Source organism: Prionailurus viverrinus, chromosome X (genome assembly GCF_022837055.1).
Source record: "Prionailurus viverrinus isolate Anna chromosome X, UM_Priviv_1.0, whole genome shotgun sequence".
NCBI classification, from domain to species: Eukaryota; Metazoa; Chordata; class Mammalia; order Carnivora; family Felidae; genus Prionailurus; species Prionailurus viverrinus.
In genome coordinates this window covers 18,498,466-18,523,589 of record NC_062579.1, presented here as the reverse complement: position 1 = coordinate 18,523,589, position 25,124 = coordinate 18,498,466, and positions in this window count along the sequence as shown.

The window sequence follows — 25,124 nt, the reverse complement described above, 5'->3', positions numbered from 1 at the left end:
TTTTTCCCCCATACAGGCTTCTTTCAAATGTCTGGGAAGACTTTCCCACCTAACTGGAATTAGCGAGAACATATGTGACTCTGCCTCTCATTAACTTTTATTTCATTTGTATAGAATTGTTCATGTTATAATTCTGTCCCCATATGATGTGATCCCACTGAGAGCCCACAACGGACTTAATCACTGCTCTGTGAACGAGGTCACTTGAAGGCTAGGCTAGATATAGGAAGGAAGGAGAGAAAAAAGCAATACTTCTCATTTTACACACCCACATTTCAGCTCTGTAACTACTGTGACAGGATGAACATTTTTAAGCAATCTCAACTCTGAAGTTCAAAATCTGTCCTGTCCAAAACAACTGGGAAAAAATATACCTAAGATATCCTGGGATGGATAATGCCTTTTGTAATAATTAAATGATTCATAAATTAATTGTGATGATGGTTATTCATAAAGTAACCCACAGACTCCACTGTTTACTGTGGAATAATACCTCACATATTCTTAGCCACACGAAAACAAAACAAATACAAAAACAAAAAGTGCCTCAGCCAATTAGACAATGTGCAAAGTATTACTAACTGCATGTTCAAATCAGTAATTTCACACAATACCTCAAAGAACAGTTATTTTGTTGATTTTCGTGAGTTGTTAAATTGGTTGCTTTTTTTTCTTTTTTTTTTTTCTTTTTTTTTTTTTAAATTTTTTTTTTTTTCAACGTTTATTTATTTTTGGGACAGAGAGAGACAGAGCATGAACGGGGGAGGGTCAGAGAGAGAGGGAGACACAGAATCAGAAACAGGTTCCAGGCTCTGAGCCATCAGCCCAGAGCCTGACGCGGGGCTCGAACTCACGGACCGCGAGATCGTGACCTGGCTGAAGTCGGACGCTTAACCGACTGCGCCACCCAGGCGCCCCGTTGCTTTTTTTTCTTATCAAAGTCTAAACCTCAACCTTACAGACATGACCTGAATTTTTCTTTTTCTACATTGTTTAAACTTCGGCTGAAAAAGTTTCTATTTGTGCCAGCTGAGTATAATTGCAAAGCCCCCATCCATCTCCATTATGGCCTTTGTTTTGAAGACAAATTCTAAACAAGTTGTGCTATGCCCCATGTCACAGCTTATGTAAAGTGATCACTATTTGGTATCAAATCTTTTTTTATACCAATCTTTTTTTTTTGGCCTAATAGCTTTATTGAGATATAATTCATATACCATTAGTCTCACCCTTTTAAAAAGTACAATTCAGTAGCTTTTAGTATATTTACAAAGTTGTGCAAACACACTGGCTACTGAATTTCAGAATTTTCACACCCCCAAAACGAAGCTCTGTACACATTAGCAGTCAACCTCCATTTCTCCTCAAGCATCACCCCTGGGCTCTAAGCTACTTTCCAGCTCTACAGATTCACCTATCATGTGTAGATTTCACACAAAACAAATCATACAATATGTGCTCTGTTGAAGCTGCCTTCTTTTCCTTAGCAAAATGATTTCAAGGTTCATCTATGTAGTATGCAACAGTATTTAGCTCCTTTTAAGGATCGAATAATATTCTATTGTACAGATATTCTCTGTGTGTGTGTGTGTGTGTGTATATATATATATATATCATACATTTATATATGTGTGTGTGTGTGTATATATATATAATATATAATATATATATATAATTTTACCTTCATCAGTTGACCAACACTTTGGTTGTTTCTTTTTTTGGCTATTATAAATAATGCAGCTATGCACATGCATGAACATGTTTTTGTGTGGAGTTATATTTTCATTTATTGGGTATATACCTAGTAGTGGAACTGCTGAGTTATATGGTAACTCATATTACACCGTGTAAAATGGTGTAATAGCAATGAACAAGAGTTCCTATCTTTAGATCATCTTTAATTAGCAATTAAAACTAATCATTTTCTCATTAATAAATGTTGATTTCATTAAAATCAAAATTTTAGCTTTGATCATGTCTTGGGCATTTATTTCCCCCATCTCTTTTTTCAGGATTTAAAAAAAAAAATCTAGGTTGTTAACATACAATATTATATTCCTTTCAAGTGTATGATATAGTGACTCGAAAATTCCATATATTACTCGGTGCCTATCAAAATAAGTGTACTCTTAATCCCTTTCACCTGTTTCACCAATCCCCCCCCCCCCCACGCATCTTCCCCCTGGTAACCTTCAGTTTGCTCTCCACAGTTAAGAGTCCGTTTTTTGGTCTCTTTTTTGTTGTTGTTAATTTGTTTTATTTCTTAAATTCCACCTACAAGTGAAATCACAAGGTATTTGTCTTTCTCTGACTGACTTATTTTGCTTAGCATTATACTCCCTAGGTCTAACCACACTGTGGCAAATGGCAAGATTTCATTCTTTTTATGGCTGAATACTCCACTTTATGTCTATATATGTATGTATGTTCATGTGTGTGTATATACGTATCTATGAACCACATATTCTTTATCCATTCATCTATCAACGGACATTTAGGTTGCTTCCATAAATATACATAATTCTGCAATTAATACAGGGGCACATATATCCCTTCAAATTAGTGTTTTTGTATTCTTGGACTAAATACCCAGTAGTGTGATTACTAGACCATAGGGTAGTCCTTTTTTTATTTTTTTGAGTAACCTCCCTTCTGTCTTCCACAGTGGCTGCACAGGTTGGCATACCTACCTCTCAGGGCACAAGGGTTCCTTTTTCTCCAGATCCTTGCCAACATTTATTGCTCCTGTGTTTTTTATTTTAGCCATCCTGACAGGTGTGAGGTGCTATCTTCCTGTTGTTTTGATTTCCACTTCACTGATGATGAATTATGTTGAGCATCTTTTTATGTGTCAGTCATCTGTATGTCTGTTTTGGAGAAATGTATATTCATGCATTTTGCTCATTTTTTAACGTGATTATTTGGGGGGGGGTGGTGTTCAATTCTAAGTTCTTCATGTATTTTGGATACTAACCCTTTATCTGTCATTTGAAAATACCTTCTCCAATTCAGTAGGTTGTTATTTAGTTTTGTTGGTTAATTCACTTGCTGTGCAGAAGCTGTTTTGATGTAGTCCCAATAGTTCATTTTTGCTTTTGTTTCCCTTGCCTCATGAGACTTATCTGATATGACGTTGCTGTGACCAATGTCAGAGAAATTACTGTCTGTGCTCTCTTCTAGGGTATCTATGCTTTCAGGTCTCACATTTAGGTCCTTAATCCATTTGAGTTTATTTTTTGTATGGTCTAAGAAAGTGATCCAGTTTCATTTTTTTCCATGTAGCTGTCCAGTTTTCTCAACACCATTTGTTGAAGAGATTGTCTTTTTCCCATTTGATGTTCTTTCCTGATTTGTCAAAGATTAACTGGCCATATAATTATGGGTTTATTTCTGAGCTTTCTATTACGTTCTATTCATCTATGTATCTGTGATTGTGCCAATCCTATACTGTTTCGGTTACTATAGCTTTGTAAGATAACTTCAAGTCTGAAATTGTGATACCTCGTTTTGTTTTTCTTTTTCAAGACTGCTTTAGCTATTCAGGGTCTTTTGTGGCTCCATACAAATGTTAGGATTGTTTTCTCTAGTTTGGTGAAAAATGCTGTTAGTATTTTAATAGGGATTGCATTAAATGCATAGATTGCATTGGGTAGTATAAACATTTTATCAGTATTTGTTCTTCTAATCCATGATTATGGAATGTCTTTACATTTCTTTATGTTGTCTTCAATTTCTTTCATCAATGTTTTATAGGCTTCAGAGTATACATCTTTCGCCTCTTTTGTTAAGTTTATTCCTAAGTATTTTATTATTTTTGGTTCAATTGAAAATGGGATTGCTTTCTTAATTTTTCTTTCTGCTACCTCGTTATTAGTATACACAAATGCAATGATTTATGTTCAGTGATTTTGTATCCTGTAACTCCTGAATTCATTTGACAGTTCTAGTAGTTTTTCAGGGAGTCTTTTGGGTTTTCCGTGTAGAGTATCAAGTCATCTGCAGATAATGTAAGTTTTACTTCTTCCTTATAGACTTGGATGCCTTTTATTTCTTTTTGTTGTCTGATTGTTTAGGCTAGGGTTACCAGTACTATGTTGAATAAAAGTGGTGGCAGTGGATATGCCTGTCTTGTTCCTGACCTTAGGGGCAAAGTTCTCAGGGTTTCACCACTGAGATATTAGCTGTTGGTTTTTCACATAGGGCCTTTATTGTGTTGAGGTATGTTCTCTCTAAACCTAGTTTGTTCAGAGTTTTCATCACGAATGGAGGTTGTACTTTGTCAGATGTTTTTTCTGCATCTACTGAAATGATCACATGGTTTTTATCCTTTCTCTTACTGATGTATCATGCTCATTGGTTTGTGAATATTGAGCCACCCTTGCATCCCAGGAATAAATCCCACTTTGATTGTGGTGTATCATTTTTGTAACGTATTGTTGGATTCAGCTTACCAATATTTTGTTAAGGATGTATGTCCACCTATGTTCATCAGAGATATTGGCCTGTAGTCCTCTTTTTTTGTGGTGTCTTTATCTGGTTTTGGAATCAGGGTAATGCTGGCCTCATAGGATGTATTTAGAAGTTTTCTTTCCTCTTGTATTTTTTTGAAAATTTTGAGAAGAATAGGCATTAACTTTTCTAAAAATTATTTGGTAGAATTCACCTGTGAAATCATCTGGTCCTGGACTTTTGTTTCTTTGGAGTTTCTTGATTACTGACTCAATTTCACCACTGGTAATCAGTCTGTTCAAACTTTCTATTTCTTCCTGTTTCAGTTTTGAGGAGTTATATGTTTCTAAGAATGTATCCATTTCTTCTAGGTTGGCCAGTGTGTTTGAATATAGTTTATATTATTCTCTTACAATCTTTTATATTTCTGTGGTGTCACTCATTATTTTTCCTCTTTTGCTTCTGATTTTAAGTCCTCTCTCTTTGGAGGAGTCTGACTAGAGGATTATCAATTGTGTTGATCTTTCCAAAGAACTAGCTCATGGTTTCAATGACCTGTTCTATCATTTTTCGAGTTTCTCTATCATATTTGTTTCTGCTCTAATCTTTACTATCTCCTTCCTTTTGGATTTGGGTTTTGTTTGTTCTCTTTCTAGTTCCTTTAGCTATAAAACTTAGGTTGCTTGAGACTTTTTTCTTGCTTCTTGAGGTAGCAAGAATCTTCCCTCTTCAGAATGGCTTTTGCTACATCCCAAAGATTTTGGATTGTTTACATTTTCATTTGTCTCCATGTATTTTTTGATTTCCTCTTTGATTTCTTGGTTGATTCACTGTTCAGTAGCATGCTCTTTAATCTTCAGGTATATGTATTCTTTCCAGATTTTTTCATGGGATTGATTTATAGCTTCACTGCACTGTAGGCAGAAAAAACGTAAAGTATAACTCCAATCTTTTTGAAATTCTTGACACTTGTTTTTTGACCTAATATGTGATCTATTCTGGAGAATAGTCCATGTGCACTTGTAAAAATGTGTATTCTGCTGTTTTAGCATGAAATGTTCTGAATATATTTATTAAATCCATCTGGTCCCATATGTCATTTAAAGCCACCATTTCCTTGTTTATTTTCCATTTAGATGATGGGTCCATTGATAGAAGTTGGGTGTCAGTCTCCTACTATTACTGCAATTTATTGATTGGTTTATGTTATTACTTTATGTATTTGGGTGCTTCCATTTTGAGTGCATAAATATTGACAATTATTATGTCTTCTTGTTGGATGGTCCACTTAATGCTTATGTAGTGTCCTTCTTTGTCTCGTTACCATCTTTGTTTTAAAGTACATGTTGTCTGATATAAGTATTGCTACTCTGGCTTTCTTTTCACATACAGTTGCATGCTAAATGCTTCTTGATCTCATTTTTTTGTTTGGTTTGTTTGTTTTCTTATTTATTTTGAGTGTGTGTGTGAGTGGGGGAGGTGCAGAGGGAGATAGAAGCCCAAGAAATCTCTGTGCTGTCAGGACAGAGCCTGATGTGGGGCTCAATCCCACAAATCATGAGATCATGACCTGAGTGGAAACCAAGAGTTGGATGCTTAAACAACTGAGCTACACAGGGGCCCAATTTGCTTTTTCCTTTCTTTTCTTTTTTTAAAATTTTTATTTATTTTTATTTATTTTTTATTTTTTAAAATTTACATCCAAATTAGTTAGTATATAGTGAAGCAATGATTTCAGTAGATTCCTTAATGCCCCTTACCCATTTAGCCCATTCCCCCTCACACAACCCCTCCAGCAACCCTCAGTTTGTTCTCCATATTTATGAGTCTCTTCTGTTTTGTCTCCCTCCCTTTTTGTATATTATTTTTGTTTCCCTTCCCTTATGTTCATCTGTTTTGTCTCTTAAAGTCCTCATATGAGTTAAGTCATATGATTTTTGTCTTTCTCTGACTGATTTCACTTAGCATAATACCCTCCAGTTCCATCCACATAGTTGCAAATGGCAAGATTTCATTCTTTTTTGATTGGTGAGTAATAGTCCATAGTATATATATACCACATTTTCTTTATCCATTCATCCATCAGTGGGCATTTGGGCTCTTTCCATACTTTGGCTATTGTGGATAGTGCTGCTCTAAACATGGGGGTGCATGTGTCCCTTTGAAACAGCACACCTGTATCCCGTGGATAAATGCCTAGTAGTGCAATTGCTGGGTCGTAGGGTAGTTCTATTTTTAGTTTTTTGAGAAACCTCCATACTGTTCTCCAGAGTGGCTGCACCAGCTTGCATTCCCACCAACAATGCAAAAAAGATCATCTTTCTCCGCATCCTCCCTAATATCTGTTGTTGCCTGAGTTGTTCATGTTGGCCATTCTGACAGGTGTAAGGTGGTATCTCATTGTGGTTTTGATTTGTATTTCCCTGATGATGAGTGATGTTGAGCATTTTTTCATGTGTCAGTTGGCCATCTAGATGTCTTCTTTGGAGAAGTGTCTATTCATGTTTTTTGCCCATATCTTCACTGGATTATTTGTTTTTTGGCTGTTGAGTTTGATAAGTTCTTTGTAGATTTTGGATACTAACCCTTTATCTGATATGTCATTTGCAAATATCTTCTCCCATTCTGTTGGTTGCCTTTTAGTTTTGCTGATTGTTTCCTTCACTGTACAGAAGCTTTTTATTTTGGTGAGGTCCCAGTAGTTCATTTTTGCTTTTGTTTCCCTTGCCTCTGGAGACGTGTTGAGTAAAAAATTGCTGCAGGCACGACCAAGTGGGATTTATACCTGGGATGCAGGGCTGGTTCAGTATCCGCAAAACAATTAACGTGATTCATCACATCAATAAAAGAAAGGACAAGAACCATATGATCCTCTCAAAAGATGCAGAGAAAGCATTTGACAAAATACAGCATCATTTCTTGATAAAAACCCTCAAGAAAGTAGGGAGAGAAGGATCATACCTCGAAATGATAAAAGCCATATACGAGCAACCCAACGCTAATATCATCCTCAATAGAGAAAACTTAGCTTTCCCCCTAGGTCAGGAACAAGACAGGGATGTCCACTCTAGCTACCATTATTCAACATAGTATTGGAAGTCTTAGCCTCTGCAATCAGACAACACAAAGAAATAAAAGGCATCCGAATTGGCCAGGAGGAGGTCAAACTTTCACTCTTCGCAGATGACATGATACTCTATATGGAAAACCCAAAAGATTCCACCAAAAAACTGCTAGAACTGATTCATGAATTCAGCAAAGTTGTAGGATATAAAATTAATGCACAGAAATTGGTTGCATTCCTATACACCAACAATGAAGCAAAAGAAAGAGAAATCAAGGAATCGATCCCATTTACAGTTGCACCAAAAACCATAAAATACCTAGGAATAAATCTAACCAAAGACATGAAAAATGTATACACTGAAAACTATAGAAAGCTGATGAAAGAAATTGAAGAAGATACAAAGAAATGGAAAAAGATTCCATGCTCCTGGAGAGGAAGAACAAATATTGTTAAAATGTCGATACTACCCAAAGCAATCTACATATTGAACGTGATCCCTATCAAAGTAACACCAGCATTCTTCACAGAGCTAGAACAAATAATCCTAAAATTTGTATGGAACCAGAAAAGACCCCGAATAGCCAAAGCAATCTTGAAAAAGAAAACCAAAGCAGGAGGCATCACAATCCCAGACTTGAAGCTATACTACAAAGCTGTAATCATCAAGACAGTATGGTACTGGCACAGGAACAAACACTCAGATCAATGAAACAAAATAGAGAACCCAGAAATGACCCAAAAATGTATGGCCAACTATTCTTTGACAAAGCAGGAAAGAATATCCACTGGAATAAAGGCAGTCTCTTCAGCAAGTGGTGCTGGGAAAACTGGACAGGGACATGCAGAAGAATGAACCTGGACCACTTTCTTACAGAATACACAAAAATAAACTCAAAGTGGATGAAAGACCTCAATGTAAGAGGTCCAAAATCCTCGAGGAGAAAGCAGGCAAAAACCTTTTTGATCTTGCCCGCAGCGATTTTTATTCATTTTGAGAGAAAGAGAGAGAATAGGGGAGAGGCAGAAAAACAAGGAGCGAGAGAATCCCAAGCAGGCTTTGTGCTGTCAACATAGAACCCAATGCGGGGCTCTATCTCATGAACCATGAGACCATGATCTGAACCAAAATCGAGAGTTGGACACTCAACGAACTTAACCACCCAGGCACCCCACCCCTCATTTTAATCTGCATCTGTCTTCACCTACAAAGTAAGTCTCTTCTAGGCAGCATATAGAGTGGATGGAAAAACAAGACCTGTCACTTTTTTTTTGTCACTCTATGCCTTTTGATTGGTGTAGTTAGTACATTTACATTCAAAGTAATTACTGACAGGTATGTAATTATTGCCATTCTTTAATTTGTTTTGTGTTTCTTTTTGTGGATCTTATCTGTTCCTTCCTTCTCCTGCTCTCTTTTCTCATCATTAGTGGGTTTTCCTCAGTAATATACTTGGATTCCTTTCTCTTTACTGATTGCATATTACTGGTTTTTTGATTTGTAATTATCATTAGATTTGCATATAACATTTTCTGCATAGAGCCGTCAATACCAAGTTTATGGCTGCTTAAGTTTGAACCCATTCTTTACTTCTCTCACCACATTTTAGGTATATCATGTTACAGTTTACATCCTTTTATTATGTGAGTCCCTTAACTGATTTTTAGTGATATACTCATTTCTACTGCTTTTGTGCTTCCTACTTTTCTCACTCTTACTTATAGTCCTTCTTTTCTACCCAAAGAGTCTCCCTTAACATTTCTTATAGGGCTGGTTTAGTGATCATGAATTCCTTTAACCTTTCTTTGTCTGGGAAACTATCCCTCCTTCTATTCTGAATGCTAGCCTTTCTGGATACAGTATTCATGGCTGATTTTTCCCTTTCAGCACTTTACATGTATCATGCCACTGCCTTCTTTTGCCTGCAAATTTTCTGGTGAAAAATCCACTGACAGCTTTAGGGGGTTTCCCTTGTATCTAACTTTTTTTTTCTTTTACTACTTTTAAAAGTTCCTTATCACTGCTTTTTGCAATTTTAATAACTATGAGTCTTCATGGGGACCTCCTTGGGCTGATTTTGTTGGAGGAATCTCTGTGCCTCCTGGATCTAAATTTGTTTTCTTCACCAAATTCATAAAGTTTTCAACTATTATTTCTTCAAATGAATTTTCTGTTCCCTTTTCTCTTCTTCTGGGATTCCCTATAATGTGAATGGAGTCACTGAGTTCCCTAAGCTCATTCTCATTTTGCATTATTTTTCCCCTCTCACTTCTTCAGCTTGATTACTTTCCATTACTCTGTCTTCCAGGTCAATGATTTGTCCTCCTCCTTCCAGCATGGTACCTATTTCATCTAGTATATTTTTTATTCCTATTACTGTGTTCTTCATCTCTGTTTTTTTTTATCTCTTTGTTAAGAGTCTCTACTCTTGTTAAGAGTCCTCTACTCTCTTCTCAAGCTCAATGAGTATATTTATCATTATTACTTTAAATTCCATATCAGGCATATTATTTATCTCCATTTCACTTAGGTCTCTTGCTGTGATCTGTACTGTTTTTTTCATTTGGGACATATTCATTTGTCTCCTCATTTTGTCTAACTTCGTGTCTGTTTCTGTATGTTAGCAAAGTCAGCTAAGTCTTTTGTTCTTCAAAGTAATGGGCAGGGCACCCACTTTTCACAGGATAGAACTGGTCCCATTCCACAGGGGACATGCAGCTGCCACGGAGCCTAGAGCCAACCAGGGATGTTCCACAGAGCACATGCAAGCATGTGATGACTGCAAGTTGTGCACACTGGTCCTCTTCCACAGGGAACACACAGCCTCGGCCAAGACTGGTCCAGCCAGGCTGCACTGCAAAGCATGCGGGTGGATCACACAGTTTTAACAAAGTATGCATGTTCTCTGCAGGAGGTGACCGCCACCACCTCCACTGAAACTAAAGCCTCACAAAGCATGCAGTTAGTAGACTCAACATTGGCAAGGTGTGTGCTGGTCTTCCAGGGAGAGGGCACCCCAGAGAGCTGGGACTGAGACAGGCCTGGCTGGAGGGAGCGGGGCATGGTGTAACCAAGTTAGGTGGTGAATGCCAGAGCCATGCTGGTTCCTACAGATGGCTATTTGTTTATGCTGAGGGGGATGGGAAGGAAATGGTGCCTGTTGGCTCCTTTGTTCCTGGGAGAAGTCCCTTTGAGAACTCTAAGATTAGTAAATAATTCTCCCTCCAGTGTGCCCCCCAGTGTTTTTCAAACTGCTGCTTCTATATTGTATCTTCAGGACAATTTGTTGTGCTGTCTCTTTAAGTGCAGGGAATCTGTTTCTTCTAACCCATCCTGGCCCTGCCAGAGCTGAACCTGCCCCTGTTTTTTTTTGTTTTTTTTTTTTTTTGCCAGTATGTTTTTCAAAGCCAAATGTTATGGCGATTTGTTTTCCTAGTAAAGGCTCCTCAGTGTGATAGTATGTCTCTTTCCCTTCTCTTCACCCATGGCTCCCTACCTCCAGCAGCCAGACCCATGGGGTTTAGCTCCCCACCACATTTCCACCCTTTGTACCCTCTTCTATGTAACCTCTTCTCTACATTTAGTTGGGGAGTTTGTTCTGCCAGTCTTTGGCTCATTTTCTGGGTTATTTACACTAATGTGAGTGTTATCTAGTGGCATCCATGGGACAAGGTGATCTTGTCCATTTACTCCGCCATCTTCCCTCGAAGTCTTCCCTTTTCAGTTTTTTTAATAGCATGAAAATAGACCCCTAATTTTAATGGATAAAGCTTAATGTGCTCATCCAGACTTGGTGCTTCTCACTGTCACAAACCAGACTGAAAGCAAGCTTTCAACCCTCTTTTTTTCCATCCAATTACTACAGCTCTCTTAAAGTAATAAAGAACTATGAGGCTCATGATTCTTAGCAATGTCAGGCTTTTAGAAGCTGCATAAATTATGAGACAGAAACACTGAATGTTCCAGTTAGTGATGAATTTCAAATCACTGGGTCTATGAACAGGGATTCATAGTTTAAATTATATTCTGTCAGTTTGTCTTGTTTATAGATGCTTATGCTCATATTTAATATGAGGCCTGAGAACCTAGATCTCAGTAACAATTGTTCCTGCTGTTTAAAGCTGGTTTCATACTACTATAAAAATAATGCCACTCAACAAAATAACTGCTTCTTGCTGGGGTTCCTTTGCTTCCCGTTTAATACTGAAGGTGTGAATGCTCAAAGACAAATTTCATTTCATAGTTTTACATTCCTGCTCACTTTTAGCCCAACAGCCAGAATGAGCAAAGATATCAGCGGCACAGTTCTAACCACATCAATTGGATTAGTGCTATTCTTTATGCATTCGGCCTCGGCAGCATCATCTGGACTATTTTTCGGGTGCTTATTATCTGTGGGAAAGGGGCTGAACGGCAGAGTATTTTTTGCCCTTTCAGCCAGTTGAGCCACAAATATTTTTTATTCTGAACAAATACTTTAGTTTTCCATCCAAATTTTCAGACTGACCCCCTTGCTTCTAGTGTTGCTAATCAACATCTGGCCAACAGAGAAATTGTGCTTCATGCATGCAAACTAAATCACATCCATTTGTCTACAAAGAATAGAACTATGTTGATGCCATGGAGATACTCCACTTATTAAGCAGGTCCCTTTGCACCTGTTCGGTGATTAGCCCAATTTAAACTAGGCTCTTCACTAAATATTAATGGAGTTAGGTAGGCAAAATTTTTCAAATCCTTGGCACCTTCAAGAAAGGAGTCCTCAAAGAATATTATAAAAAGTTAGCACATTTAGAGAATCCTAATTGTGTACGTGCTTAGTGTCCATGTTGTTGAGGAAAGACAAGCAAAATTACTTTAACATCAATTTTAACAAGAACAGATAAAAATGTGAATTCAATAGATAAAGAAAGGAAGCTATCAAGGACAGAAGGATTTTATGGTTGTTCCCCACCCTCTATATGAGTGTTTAACACTAGCTACATATTAGAATCATGTGAGGAAGCTTTTAAACATGCGAACAATTATGATGGTGTTCAGGATGTATATTCCATGTACGTTATCCTTCAACAAAGCATTAAAAAACATAATCATCAAGGGATGGTTCCTATTCCAAATAAGCTGAAATCTAGTAAGTGGATCACTGGAGGTGGTTCACGGCACTTAGCAAACTGTAATGTGCATGCCAATCACCTAAAGATCTTCAACTGCAAAGTTCGATTCAGTAATTCCAGAGTATGGACCATGATTCTGGATTTCTAAAAAGCCTTGTTGTAATTCCTACAGTGTTTCAGCAAACATGCCTTGAGCATCAACGTTCTAGTCCAGTGGTACCAAGAGTTGCACAGGCCTCATAATTCCCTGGAGGGCTTGTAAAACAGAGTGCTGGGTTCTATCCCCACAGCTCCTGAATCATTAGATCTGGGACAGGAACCCTAAGAATTTGTATTCACAAGTTATACTGATGAGACTGGTCTGGGAGCAAAGTTTGAGAACCAGTGCTCTAAGCCATATCCAAACCCTACCATGCGGAAAAATCAAAGTTATGCAGACAGAAAAATAGCTCTCACAAAGTAAAGATACTGAAGCAGGAACCCTCTGAAATGCAATTAAGTCACTCAGCATATATTCTAAACAGATTATCAGATTTCCCATACATATAAAATGCAAGCTTTAATTCGAAGACAAGTTAACATCCTGCTGGAGACAGACACTGTTACGGTGGTCAGATCAGCAGTGAGGGAAGAGCAGAAATATTAAAAAGGAAACACAGAATTTAGGAAAGTACTCGAACCACATACCCCCCCCCCCCAGCTTTTGGCAGGCCCAACCCAGGCTTCTGACATCTTTGTTCCACCCTCTTTGACCTGCTGATTGAATTGACAGTCAAAATAAAGTCCCAAGATCTAGGTTAAGAGATGGAGGTTAGAGGCTCTAGTCTGCTCTCCATTCCTGCTTTTCTTACATAAAACTGAAAAGACGAACCGTTTTTGGTTCTCTGTAACCATTTTTCAGTTTAGAACTTAACATCTTAAATTTTGGATTAGAGCTTAAGAAAGGGAAGGACCATGTCTGAGAGTTTGCATTTATTCACTCTCTGCTCTTACATATATTTGTTGCTTCTAGTATTTATTCCTTCATAGTTGCATTAATAAAAAAATCAATTCTCATATATCTTAGACATTCAATTTCCTCTTTATCTTAATATAGGTTTTGACAAGTGGGATGACTGACCAAAACAAGTATGAGCATTAAAAAAGTACAAAATTCCACTTATAAGTTCTGAGTATATAATGTACAGCATGGTGACTACAGTTAACAATACTGTAGAGTAAGTTTGAAAGTTGCTAAGAGAATACATCTTAAAAGCTCTCACCATAAGAAAAAATTTATAACTGTGCTAATATATGTAAACGAGACTTACTTGTGATCATTCGACAATGGATTGAAATATTCAAGCACTATGTTGTATATCTGAAACAAGTAGCATTTTATGTACCAATAATATCTCAGTAAAACAAGTGTGAGGACTGTAACGTCTTTGATACATACTGACCATGTCTTTCCACAAAGGATTTCATCATTTACCACCCTACAGCAATATATCCAAGTAGTACCTTATTTTATCCTTATCAGCATGGAGGGTCTGAGTATTACCATGTGTAAATATTTGTCAATACTATAGGAGAAAATAATCTTATGTTCTCCTTTAATTATTAGTTAGCTTGAACAATTTAATGTGTTTATTATTTAGTTATCACTTATTTGTATTTCCTTGGTGAATTACTGCTCTATAGTTTTCGTCATTTTCACAATGGAAAGTGAAAACTGAAGATTTTAAAATTATTTTCAAGAGACATATTCAGGGACGATATGCTTTGCAACCACAGTGAGTTGGGTTACTACACCAGTAACTTCCTGTGTGCACAAGAAGCTTGTTTCCCAATCTTCACTGTACTCACACAGGGGTGACACGACTCCTAGGTCATCAATTGCAACAGGAGCCAAAGTCACTAATCACTTCTAGTCTGAAGCGATTCAGTGTTGTGAATTTCTCTCTCTCTCTCATCCATACGGCAAGAAGTAAAGAAGTCTTAAAATGATAAAATTGCAATAAGGATGCCTCAAGTTGCAATGCAGAGGTGTGCATAATCAATATGGAAGCTGTCCTAGATATCCTTCCTTGGAGAACAGGTGAGAAGAAGACCCGACGGACTTGCAAAGGACTGTGATGGGAGTAAAAACATGTGATGTCTAGATCCTACATAACCAAATGTAACAAGCACGGCCTAGCTAAACCAAAGAGACTAACCCTAAATTAGTGGTTCTAAATTGGGGGTGGGTTTTGGACCCTACAAGGGACAGTAAGTAGTATGGTCTGTAGACATTTCTGCCGGCCACAACTGGGGATATACTCCTGGTGTCTGGTTAGTAGAGACCAGGAATGCTATTAAGCACCCTACAACGAACATGACTGGCCGTACAATAAAAGGGTATCCAATTCAAAACACTGATAATACTTAGGTTGAGACCTGTCTTATACCTGTAATATTTGCAGGAAATATTTTCCAAGTTTATCTGTGGCTCTTAAATTTTCTTTGTAGTAGGCTTTCTGAAGTACATAAAACTCTCGCAGTGTGTGTGTGTGTGTGTGTGTGTGTGTGTGTGTGTGTGTGTGTATGAATTTATTCCCACTGAAAGGACAGTGTATGGTCCTAACAGATTATTTGGGAAATGGAGGCTATCCCAGCTACATGAGCCAGCCTAAGAGTAAGGTGAGAAAAAGCTGATCTCTATGATCAAATGGGGAAAAAAATCAAGAACACTCCTCCATAGAAGTTAAAGTAGAAAATAGTTTTAAATGTTTGACATGAATTTCAGACCCAAGAAAAGCCATTCAGGGACAATGCTTCTGTGGCCAAAAAGAAGAAAAGAAAAAGAATGCTATGTGGCAGGAAATGAGCAAAGAAAAAGCTAGAAAACACCATCAGTACCTCTGACCTTGGAACAATTCCAACGGGAAAGAAGATAACTCTATTAGAGCACTTTCTCTCTCCGAAGACAATTTCATTCTGAGATTGCTCTAGGGGAACCAATTCACCAAACAGACAAATTTCTGGCAGTGCAGTTACGGAGACCCATCTTTTCAAGGCAATTAAGATCATTCTGATGTAGAGAAGGACTTCCTGGAATTAGGAGGTTCCCCTAATGTAAAAGAGCCAGTGGTAGAGGTAAAGACAGACTACAAGAGAGACAGGCACCACTGAAGAGAACCACTTTTACCTTGGCATTCGGAAGTAACGAAGTACCTGAGAAAATGATACAGCAATTACAAACCAGGAGCATGCAGGCTATGTTGTGGGTATCTAGTGCTGAGCAAAAAACCACCCCAGATTTGTTTGACTTAAAACATTTACTCTCCTCATGAATTTTCAATCTGGGCAGGACTCAGTTGAGAGAGCCTGTCTGCTTCACACAGCATCAGTTGGGATGGCTCCAAGGCTGGGATCTGGAATAATCAGAAGGCTTGCTCACTCACACACGTCTGGAGGTTGATGCTGGGAATGCACAAACAGCTGGGCCTAGAACACCACTAGAACTGCTGCTATCTGTCAGCCCTGAATGTCCTCTGGGATCTATTCAGCTTACAGCTTTTCTGGGACATGTTTGCCTGGTTCCTGGAATTTCTCCATAGATATCCAGAGCTCAGTTTTCAGGAAGAGGCTCGAGGGTCCTCCTATACAGATGTCTGATGCTTTTTCTACATGAGGCTCCCCCTCATTTGGTATTCTGCCTTGCAAGTTCTAGCTGCCTCAGTCTTTTGGTCTTTTTAACTCAGGGGAATTTGTACGCTCTGTTTGCCAGCCCCCCTCCCCACCCTACCACGTGGCAGGACAAGAGATGCCAACAGGCAACAGGCCAGGGCATTCACAAAGTTCACCTCATTTGTTTCCCTTTTCAGAGAGATCACAGTCCTGAATTTCCAGTTTTCCAATGTCCAAAACCTACTGTCTAATGTATCTTTTAATTTTCCAGTTGTTTGTAGAAGGGGAAGTCTAGTCCTTTACCCTTTCATGGCCCACAGCATCACTTATAAAGGATAACTTTTTAAGCACAGTAACAGATACATCAAGTCCATCACACTGTTATCTCTGCTATTGTATATGTTTGACCATTTCCACGTAGCAAAAAAGCAATATAAAAAAAAGATGGGAGAAGAGACTTAAAAATTTAAATCTAACCAAGTTGCTAATCCCATGTTAGAAGAGCAGAAAGGTACCCTCAATATCTGATATTCACAGGTACAGAGGGTGACTGCTACAGATACCTTGTCTGAAAAGAAATTTGAATGCATAGCTGATGCTCCAAAAGGAAAGAATCTAAAAATTTAAATATAAAACTGTATTCAGTGATAACTATTGGAAATATTATATGAAAGAGTTAAGGATAGAATCTTCAATTCAAAAGGTCACACTAGTAAAAATTTGATGAGGTTCTCACACAGACGTGCAATGAGCTTTGAAATATAAATAAATAATTCTTTAGGAATCCTGGCAGAAAAAATGGAGTCACCTAGCAAAGGGGAAATGTACACTGGCGTCGGACATTCCACAGGAGTAGTTAATGCCAGAGGGCAATGGAACACGGTCTATGAGTTCTGAGGATCAAGCATAAGATAGCTGAACACACTGTTATTTAACAAGATCAGCAAAAGAAAGACGTTTTTAAACATTAAAGAATTCAACTCCTCAAGACCCTTTTGGAAAAAGTATTCTATGAAAAAGTTCAAGAAACCAACAGATAAAAAAAGATTGATAGAGAACAATGAAACTAGATACAGAACCAAGCTTCAATGATCAGGGTAGTTCCTACAAACATACACACTCTCTCGTTCTTGCTTTTTCTCTCTCATACATATCTGTACACACACGTACAGAAATATGTACAAATACCTATCACCACAAACACACACATACATGTAAGCATACACCTCCACATACATATATACTGCTATATGCATATACATATTAAATGTTACAAAGGACTGTGACTTCTTAACTTGGAGGTTAATAGATGCGAAAGGTAAGAGTTGTATTAAGGTAGGAATTACCCTTAAATATCCTTTAAATCTCTAAGAGAGTTCAACATACATAGTTTTGTGCCTACAACCTAATACGTTAAATATTATAAAATACACTTACTTGAAAACTACTCCCTAGACAAATGGAGGCAACAAAAGGAAATCTGTATGCAGATAACTGGGTATTCAAACAATTCTGCCTTTAAGCTAGTTATCAAATACTTATTGTGATTGGGGGATTGGTGGAGAATTCAAAACTATTTCTGCTCTCCCACAGTGTTGATTCCATTCTGTCTTAATATTATGCATTTATTCACTATGCAGCTCTCTGGGAATTCAAAAAATAAAATAAAATTCAGTGGTGAATGGAAAAGGAATTGAGAGTTCTACAGAATTCTTCCTTGCTTACAGAATTAACTCCAATTTGTTTACACATCAAGCATCTATAAACCTAATAAATGTTAATGAAGTAGCTCATAATCGTGGAGGTGTAAGGTCAGCTTGTAAAATCAGTGTGTGATTACAGATGCTATTGTAAATCCTGGCAAAGTTAAAAATACATGCATAACAAAAATCTAAAGGCGGAATCAATTTTAAAAATGGTAACTACCTATCTTTAATAGAAGCAAGGAAGACTAACACCACCTAAAAATGAAACCTAGCTTTGAAAAAGGGCACAATGGAAGCAAATTATGTGCTCTATATAACTTTTTGTCTAAATCACAAACGGGTAGTTGAGTAACCGGGACATCATATATTGAAGAATACAAACAAGAGCTTCAGTTTCACTTCGTTTCTTTGGTCTTATATTAAATAAGTCAAACCCAATTTAACAGCTTTATTTAAATTAGCTTATATAACATGATGCTGTTTTTAAAAAATTATTTCTGTACCCATTTTTCTTTTTTTTAATGTTTTCATTTATTTTTGAGACAGAGAGAGACACAGCATGAGCAAGGGAGGGGCACAGAGAAAGGGAGACACAGAATCCGAAGCAGGCTACAGGCTCTGAGCTGTCACCACAGAGCCCGATGCAAGGCTCAAACCCACAGACTGTGAGATCATGACCTGAGCCGAAGTCGGACGCTCAACCGACTGAGCCACCCAGGCGCCCCATCTGTACCCATTTTTCTGTCTGTATGCATAAATAAAGAGAAATACAGATACCATATGTTTTCACTCTTATGTGGATCCTGAGAAACTTAACAGAAAACCAGGGAGGAAGGAAGGGGGGAAAAAAAGAGAGGGAGGGAGGCAAACCTTAAGAGACTCTTAAAAACTGAGAATAAACTGAGGGTTGATGGGAGGTGGGAGGGAGGGAAAAGTGGGTGATGGGCGTTGAGGAGGGCACCTGTTGGGATGAGCACTGGGTGCTGTATGGAAACCAACTTGACAATAAATTTCATATAAAAAATAAAAATGAAGGAGGTCTATAACGATCCCCAAATATTAACACCGATGAATTCTGACAATTTGAGTTGGTTTAATTTTTTAGATTTTTTACTGTATTGCTTGAATTTTTAAAGCGCATATTTTATAGCATAGTCAGATCTCAAAAAAAATAACCAAATCTCTCAGAGAAACTGAGAAAAATGACACCATCCTATCCCCTCCAATGCCTCCCCCCTCCATTCCCATGCCAATTGCTACTCTAAGGTGTCAAAAAGAAAAGCCTTTCTTCTCCTTTTGAAAAAACAAGTCTTTTGTCCATATAAACACCAAATACTAGATACCCAAAGAGATCTAGTTTGGGACTAGCCATGAGGTTCTAAGAACTTTATCCCCATAGAACACATTTGCAGTATTTTGTCTTCATAGAACGTGTTTGAAATTTTGAACTGTAAAATGCAAGGATTAAAAAGCTAAAAACGGACATGCACCACAATTCCATCAATCCACACCCAATTCCATCAGTTCTGTGATATAATTCAGAGTGTGGTGGTTTGTTCAGTTGTAGGTTAATATAGCATATGCATCAATGAGTAGCTAGCTAATTATTCCCCTAAGTTGCATAGCTTTTGTCCTCTTGCCCACAACGAGATTTTTTAATGATGATGATTTACAGCTTTTAAATTTCATTTTTCTTCTTGGCCTCATCATCATGACTACCATTAGAACACAACGTAGTGGTGTTTGCTACACTATGTGTTACAGACAGAATGTATACATCCCCTCTACACACCCCAAGTCACATGTTAAAACCTAACCTTGAATGCAATGGCACTGGAATGTACAGTCTTTTGGAAGTGATTAGGTCATCACAAAAGGGATTAGGCTTTTATAAAAGAGATCCCAGAAAGCTCTCTCACCCCTTCTACCATGTGAGGACACAGCAAGAAGAAGGCCACCTATGAACCCTGAAGGGGACCGTCACCAAACACCAAATTGGCTATGGCCTTGTTCTTGCACTTCTCAGTGTCCACAACTGGGAGAAACATATTGTTGTTTATAAGCCATGCAGCCTATGGTGCTTAGTTATAGCAGCCTGAATAAATGAAGACGCTCACCATTGCCTTCTTCCAGGAGAATGATTTCTTCTTGCACTTAACTCCTCAGCCATTTATTGGTCTGTCAGGATTCTGATCTCTTTATTGTGTTGAATCTGAGACCATTCTGAAAGAATACATTTTAAAACAACATATTGCTCATTGGGGCGCCTGGCTGGTTCCATCAGTTAAATGTCTGACTCTGCTTTTGGCTCAGTTCATGATCTCATAGTTCATGAGTTCAAGCCCCACATCAGGCTCTGTGCTGACAACGCAGAGACTACTTGGGATTGTTTCTGTTTCTGTGTGTTTGTCTGTCTGTCTCTCTCTGTCCCTTCCCTGCTTGTGATCTCACTCTCTGAAAATAAATAAACTTAAAAAATTTGTTACATAAAAAAAAATATTGCTCATCACTACATTGTATACCTGAAACTAATGTAACACTAGTAATGTTATTACTACCTACTACTGTTAACTATCTGGACTTAAAATAAAAAACTCAATAAAATAAAGCAATATTGCTCACACATTAAGTACAACTGAAACACTTTATTTTTCATAATTGATTTTTTTACTGGAGCCAGAAAAGCAAATTTCCTTGTCAGCACTTGCCATGGTTGGTGAATGCTGAACAACAAAGTAATTGGCACAGTGAATCCCTGTGGTAATAATTAAAATAAAGTCACTATAGACCTTGGGGATTTCACCCTAATGCTGGCTTTTCACTCTGACACTTCCATCAACTGTAACCCTAAAATTTCTTTGTCTTGTATATATAGCTCACCACAAGCTCAATGTGCTGGAGCCTGTAGGATAGAGAAGTCATGCACACATAGCACATATACAGGATATATAAGCACATACACTGTTGAGAATCTGGAGGTACAAGTTATACTAGACTGACCACATCTAGGATGATCTGTTCAGTCTCACATTCTATGGTTTACCCGATAATCAACTATAGAAACTATATTCACTTCATTCTGGAAGGGGACCAGAATGAGAGAGCTCTAGAAATCAGGCCAGGAGAAAAAAGATAAAGGATATGGAATAACCCCAAGTAAGAAGAGCCACAGGAAAACCATGGTAAGCTGGCATATGGGAGGCTTTAAGGCAAGAATTTAAATTAAGTATTTTAGAAGATGAGATTGCAAGTTAATAGAGGAAGTAACTATTAACACTATTATTAGAATCAACTTTCATATACAGAAATCAAATTCCCATCATTAGTTGGATTTAAAAGGAAGCTTAAATGACCTGTTAAGCTCTCAGTAATGTGGCATGAAGATGCCTGATGTGATCAGAAAGTTTTCCTACCTGGCCCCCTCATTATTTTGTCAATCTGGGAATTTTGTAGCCCTATTAATAAGGAAAGAGAACTTCAGTTTGTAAAATGTAATAAAAGAGTTATCAGCTTTTAGTAAAGTGCCCAATTATGAACGAGGACTATTGAAACTGGAATCCAGTTCTTCTAAGTGCAAATATATTCTATGTATAAGTTATTTTTTACTGAGCATGTGTGTGTGTGTGTGTGTGTGTGTATTAATAATATAATATTAAAACATTTGACATCATGATCATGGGACTACAAAGAAGAATTATTAATGTACCTCCCTGTATCTTATTATTACATCACTCAACGGTAAATGATAAAGATTTAGAGATTTAATTAAATCTGGCCTTCCTGAGTGAAATATCTTCTAGCTATATCTCATAAGTAGGAGGCACTTATATTTAAGAAAGACCACTAAGAGATCACTCAAATTATTCAAAGAGAGACCCAGGAGTAAGGTTCCCAAGGGCAGGCATTATTATCTGTTCCCTGGTCGCAGGTGCTTAAGAACACAGCCTACCATACAGTTGGTACTCAATAGTATGTACTCGGTGAATCAGTGAGTGAACAAATGAATGAATGGAGGTTGAGGGAAAACCAACTAATATTTTTGAATTCTCTTCTGACTTTTCCAAGCAAGGGGAGAACAGTCTTGACTTCAGGAGAGGAAAATCAGCCCTTGCAAGGACACCTGGGTAGCTCAGTCAGTGACAACTGTTTTCATTTCAGCTCAGGTCATGATGTCACAGTTCCTGAGATGGCGCCCCACATGGGGCTCTGTGCTGATAATGCGGAGCCTGCTTGAGATTCTCTCTCTCCCTGTCTGCCCCTTCCCTGGTCATGCTCTCGCTCTTGCCCTCTCTTGTTCTCTCTCACTCTGTCAAAAATAAATAAACTTTAGGAAGCTCTTGGGAATCCTGGGAAGATGGCAGCGTAGGAGGACGCTGGGCTCACCGCACATCCTGCTGATCACTTAGATTCCACCTACACCTGCCTAAATAACCCAGAAAACCACCAGAAGACTAGCAGAACAGAGTTTCCGGAGCCAAGTGCAGACCAGAGGCCCACGGAAGAGGGTACGAAGGGCGGCGAGGCAGTGCGCGCTCCATGGACTGGCGGGAGGGAGCCGGGGTGGAGGGGCGGCCTGCCGGCCAAGCAGAGCCCCAAGTCTGGCTGGCAAAAGTGGAGGGGCCGGACAGAGTGTGTTCCAACAGCAAGCGGGACTTGACATCTGGAAGGTCATAAGTTAACAGCTCTGCTCGGAAAGTGGGAAGGCTGGAGGACAGAGGGAGGGAGAGTTGCTGAGCCCCAGGACGACAGAGCTCAGTTTGGTGGGGAACAAAGGCACTCGCCAGCGCCATCTCCCTCGCCCATCCCCCAGCCAAAATCCCAAAGGGAACCAGTTCCTGCCAGGGAACTTGCTCACTCCGGGCAAACACCCAACACTGTGCTTCTGCGGAGCCACCCCTCCGGCAGCAGGTCTGACTCACTCCCGTTGCCAAAGGGCCCCTCCCGAAGTGGATCACCAAAGGAGAAGCAAGCTGAGCCTTCCCCTCCTGCCCCCTTGCACCTTGCCTACCCACCCCAGCTAATACGCCAGATCCCCAGCACCACAAGCCTGGCAGTGTGCAAGTAGCCCAGACGGGTCACGCCACCCCACAGTGAATCCCGCCCCTAGGAGAGGGGAAGAGAAGGCACACACCAGTCTGACTGTGGCCCCAGCGGTGGGCTGGGGGCAGACATCAGGTCTGACTGCGGCCCCACCCACCAACGCAAGTTATTCAAGACAGCACAGGGGAAGTGCCCCGCAGTCCCGCACCACTCCAGGGACTATCCAAAATGACAAAACGGAAGAATTCCCCTCAGAAAAACGTTCAGGAAATAACAACAGCTAACGAACTGATCAAAAATTATTTAAACAATATAAAAGAAAGTGAATTTAGAATAATAGTCATAAAATTAATCGCTGGGCTTGAAAACAGTATAAAGGACAGCAGAGAATCTCTTGCTACAAAGATCAAGGGACTAAGGAACAGCCAGGAGGAGCTAAAAAATGCTATCAATGAATTGCAAAATAAAATGGAGACGACTACGGCTCAGATTGAAGAGGCAGAGGAGAGAATAGGTGAACTAGAAAATAAAATTATGGAAAAAGAAGAAGCTGAGAAAAAGAGATTAAAAAATCCAGGAGTATGAGGGGAAAATTAGAGAACTAAGTGATGCACTAAAGAGAAATAATATATGCATAATTGGTATTCCAGAGGAGGAAGAGAGAGGGAAAGGTGCTGAAGGTGTACTTGAAGAAATCATAGCTGAGAACTTCCCGGATCTGGGGAAGGAAAAAGGCATTGAAGTCCAAGAGGCACAGAGAACTCCCTTCAGACGGAACTTGAATCGATCTTCTGCACGACATATCATAGTGAAACTGGCAAAATACAAGGATAAAGAGAAAATTCTGAAAGCAGCTAGAGATAAACATGCTCTAACATATAAAGGGAGACCTATAAGACTCGTGACCGATCTCTCTACTGAAACTTGGCAGTCCAGAAAGGAATGGCAGGAGATCTTCCATGTGATAAACAGAAAAAATATGCAGCCGAGAATCCTTTATCCAGCAAGTCTGTCATTTAGAATAGAAGGAGAGATAAAGGTCTTCCCAAACAAACAAAAACTGAAGGAATTCGTCACCACTAAACCAGCCCTACAAGAGATCCTAAGGGGGATCCTGTGAGACAAAGTCCCAGAGACATCGCTTCAAGCATGAAACCTATGGACATCACAATGACTCTAAACCCCTATCTTTCTATAATAACACTGAATGTAAATGAACTAAATGCGCCAACCAAAAGACATAGGGTATCAGGATGGATAAAAAAACAAGACCCATCTATTTGCTGTCTACAAGAGACTCATTTTAGACCTGAGGATACCTTTAGATTGAGAGTGAGGGGATGGAGAACTATTTATCATGCTACTGGAAGCCAAAAGAAAGCTGTAGTAGCCATACTTATATCAGACAAACAAGATTTTAATTAAAGGCTGTAACAAGAGATGAAAAAAGGCATTATATAATAATTACAGGGTCTATCCATCAGGAAGAGCTAACAGTTATAAATGTCTATGCGCCGAATACCGGAGCCCCCAAATATATAAAACAATTACTCATAAACATAAGCAACCTTATTGATAAGAATGTGGTAATTGCAGGGGATTTTAACACTCCACTTACAGAAATGGATACATCATCTAGACACACGGTCAATAAAGAAACAAGGGCCCTGAATGAGACATTGGATCAGATGGACTTGACAGATATATTTAGAACTCTCATCCCAAAGCAACAGAATACACTTTCTTCTCGAGTGCACATGGAACATTCTCCAAGGTAGATCACATACTGGGTCACAAAACAGCCCTTCATAAGTATACAAGAATTGAAATTATACCATGCATGCTTTCAGACCACAATGCGATGAAGCTTGAAATCAACCACAGGAAAAAGTCTGGAAAACCTCCAAAAGCATGGAGGTTAAAGAACACCCTACTAAAGAATGAGTAGGTCAACCAGGCAATTAGAGAAGAAATCAAAAAATATATGGAAACAAACGAAAATGAAAATACCACAATCCAAACGCTTTGGGATGCAGCAAAGGCAGTCCTGAGAGGAAAATACATTGCAATCCAGGCCTATCTCAAGAAACAAGAAAAAT